We start from the raw sequence: 5000 nt of genomic DNA on the forward strand, positions 1-5000 counted from the left end.
TACAATGAGTGACTAAAAGGGAGTGGGAAAAATCAAATTATGTTGCAGAAGCTGCCTCGATCAGAAATAAAACTCATCCTGGAGCCTGTATAAGCAAATCTAACCACCGTCGGCAATGGGTTAATATATTAACCCACAAGTTACCATGTTACCGATTCAAACCGTCGGCACATATGTGCGGCTATTCAATGATTAGCTATATAACCGCATTGACATTCAGGCTAAATTCGTCATGGTTAAATGCCATATTTCATTCTATCATCTTTCTCACACAGACATAACCTCGGTAACCTGATTTGGGACTTGAATTTCTAATTCATTGCTGCCGAGTGCCCACAGGAATTGTCTGTAAAACCTCGCTATCACTGCTCTGCTATGAGCACATAGGTGATCTCCATGGTGGTTGTAAGGCATCTGGTTAGACAATTCTTTTAGTAGGTCGTGTGGTCTATTGGATTAAGAGCTGTGCCTGTCAATCTGACAGGCACAGGTGTATAAAGGCATATATATAAATAAATAAATAAATATATATATATATTTATATATAATATATATCTGAATATATATAGGTATATATATATATATAATATATATAGCTAGATATATATAGATATATAAATGTATAAGATATATATATATAGATTATATATAAAATATATATATATATATATATATATATAAAGTGCATATATATATATATATATATATATATAAATATTTCTATATATAATATATATATATATACATATATATACTTATTATATATATATATTATATATATATATATATTATATTATATACATATTATATATATTATATACTTATATAATAATTTATCTATATATATATAATTATATATATATATATAAAGATAGATATATATATATAGATATATAAATATAATAAATAACATATCCATCAATATATAACATAAATATATATTTACATATATATATATATATATATATATATATATATATATATATATATATATATAATATATATATAAATAAATAATTATCTATTAATATATATATAAATATATTATATATATATATTTAAATTATACATATATATATAATATAAATATTTATATATAAAAAAATAATATATATTATTATATAGGTATAATATATTTTTATATATATATATATATTAAATATATAAATAAATATATATATAAATATATATAATAAAATAAATATATATATAAATATATTAAAAATATAAAAATAAATAACTATATATATATAAAGATATATATTTGATATATATATATATATATATATATATATATATATAATATATACATAAAATAAATAATATTTTATATATTTTTTATACATATATTTATATTTGTATTATCATATTGTAGGTTATATACTTATATTTATATTTTCTATATATATATTTATATTTATATTTTATATATAATATTAATAACTATATATATAGATTATATATATATATATAAATATAGTTTTTTTATATATATATAGATATATGTATATGTATATTTATATTAATCTATAAATATAACATATATTTGATATTCTATATATATACATATATATAATATATATATATATATATATTGATATTTATTTTATAATATTTACTATATGCATATGATATATATTTTTATATAGTATAAATTATATATTTATTATATATATATATATATATTGATATGATTTATAATTAACATATATTATATATATTAATATAATATTAATATATAAATATATATAGATATTTATATATATTATAATTTAGATTTATATATTTCTAAATATATATATATATATACTTATATACATATATATTGTTATGTATAAATATATATATATATATATATATATATATTTTTATCATATATATATATATATAATATATATATATTGATATTTATATATAGTAATTTATATAATATATATATATATATATATATAATTTCTATCATATCATTGTTTAATAAATAGATATTCAGATATATATATATATATATATATATATTATATATATCTATATATTTGATATATATATATATGATATATATATACATATAAGATATATATAGATATCATATAAATATCAGAGAAATATATATACATATATATAAATATATATTAATATATATATATATTTTTATTATAATATAAATTTAAATAGATATAAATATATAATTTTTAATATATATATATATAATATATAATATAATATAAATATAAGTAATACATATATACAAAAAATATAAATAAGATCTATATAATATATATTTATAATAATATATATATACTAATATATATATATATATAATATAATATATATATTTAATTATATATATTTATATATATATATATATATAGAAAGTTAGAGAGAGAGAGGAGAGAGAGAGAGAGAGAGAGAGAGCAGGAGTGGAGGGACGTTGAGAGGTGGACGAGTGGAGGAGTGAGAGGTGAGAGAGAGAGAGAGAAAGTGAGAAAGAGAGAAGAGAAGTGAGAGAGAGGAGAAAATGAGAGATATAGATATATAGATATATATACATTATATAACCTAGATATGTATAACATATATATATATATATATATACATACATATATATATATATATTAATTAAAATATATATAAAATGGAGTACATATATACCTATTATTTATACATATATAATATATATATAGAAAACATACCATATATATATATATAATAAAATATATATATATAAAATTATATATATATATATATATAAATACATACATATATATATATATATATATATATATATATTATATATATATAAAAAATTTATATATATACATAAAAATATATTGATAAATATATATATAGATATATATATATATTTAAAAACAATAATAAATATAAAAATATACCTCCCATACACACACATATATAAACATATACACATAAAACAATATTGTTTATCAAAATAATATTATATAGAAATATATATATATATCAATATATATAAGTATATAAACATTCAAATTACAAGATATATATAAACATATATGTATATTATTATACATTTATATTATTATTATATTTATAATATAATATATACATATATATATATATATAAATATATATTATATATAAATAATAGGTATACAACATATATATATATATGTTTATATATATCTTTATATGAATGTGTGTATATATATATATGATATATCTATATTATAATATAATATAATATATATATATATATACTATATATAGTTATAACATATATCATATATATATATATCATATATATATATTTATACATAAATAAATACATATTACATGTTAAACAAAAACATATATACCATAATACATACAAATATATATACCAAATATAATATGAATATACTTAATATATATAATATATAAATATAAATCTATATAAATATTATTTATATATAATCACATTATAACATAATATACATTTACATATATTTGCATATATAAATATATAAATATATATACATAAACATATCTGGTAAACATATACCATATATATATACATATATATACGATATACATATACATATTCATATATATATATCTTTTTATATAATATAAATATATATATATATATATATATATTCATATATTCATCTTTTACATTACATATACATATGCCATATACATATTTATGATATAAATGACCATATATATACATATATACATAAATATTTGATATATATTATATATAAACATATATATATATACATATACATATATAAAGACATATTAATATATCTATATATATATATACATAAGCATATATATACATATATGTGTATGCATATACATTTTATATTTATATTTATATTTATATTTATATTTATATTCATTATTTACATTTATATACTTATACATGTTATATATATATATATATATATATATATATATATATTTATAATATATATCATTTATATCTATATAAATATATATATATATAAATATATATATATATATATATATATATATATATACTATATCCCATATATGTTATATATATTATATATATATATATTTTATATATATATATATATATATATATATATATATATATATATATGTAAAAGTAGATATTGTGAAATACAAAATTATGACATTTCTTTTTTCACTTTGTGGCATGATAATTAATTTAGTATCAAGAGATGAAAAATCCATCCATCCCTCTTGGACAATCAAGGAAAAAGCTCTTTTACGAACCTTACAATATAGTGTTGTGGCACATATATTGAATTTTTTTTTTTTTCAGGTAACAGCATATCTTGAACGTTAATGACTTTCTTGCCTGATATCATGGAAAGACAATTGCAAATGTAGTAATTTTCTAATATCTGCAAGTTGAATCCTGAACAGTTTGAACTAAAGATACAAGGGAAAAGAGGTAAAGGTCACAGGACTCACTCAAAGCTGAACTTCATGAATAAAGAAAATTGTACCTTAATGAGGGGGAGACCTAAAAAATATTTATTCTACAAAATATGCGTCAAATATAATCATAAAAAGGAAAAGTATTTTTTTCTTCTAAATCTCAAGCATTGCTAAAATAATATGGGAGTGAAATATAGAAAACCTCAATCCATTTAGTTAGCTATTTTATTGCCTTTCGAATGGTACAATGAGATGATAAATCTATTAAAAGTACAACAATACTAGTAATATAGAAACAAAGAAAAAAAAAACATTCTGAGAAAAACTCTACACATGTGTAAATATTTTTTGGAACTATTCTTTCTCATAGTTTTAAAATAATATAAAAATCTCAATCCTTCTATCAGTGTAATGTCATTTGCTGCAAAAAGATAATAAAGTGGTTTTATGTATTACAAAGAAAAAAAAAAATGGCAACAAAATTCCTTTGGGTACCATTCTCCATGGACGGGTAAATGCCATAAAATTGGTTGAAAGTTAAAGCTTCTGTCAGATTTAATTTTTTCATACTGTGTGTATCAATATTATGCATTTTTTAGGAATAC

The 5000-nt window shown here is 16.0% G+C and overlaps 1 protein-coding gene across 1 annotated transcript in view; it reads right to left on the reverse strand.

Annotated features, from left to right (window-relative positions):
- Nucleotides 1-5000, reverse strand: part of LOC122242938 (RAB11-binding protein RELCH homolog) — a 46488-nt gene that overhangs the window by 40332 nt on the left and 1156 nt on the right. The window lies entirely within an intron of this gene.

The sequence above is a fragment of the Penaeus japonicus genome, unplaced genomic scaffold (assembly GCF_977035675.1).
Source record: "Penaeus japonicus unplaced genomic scaffold, GWHDUDI00000001_assembly GWHDUDI00000022, whole genome shotgun sequence".
Taxonomy (NCBI): Eukaryota; Metazoa; Arthropoda; class Malacostraca; order Decapoda; family Penaeidae; genus Penaeus; species Penaeus japonicus.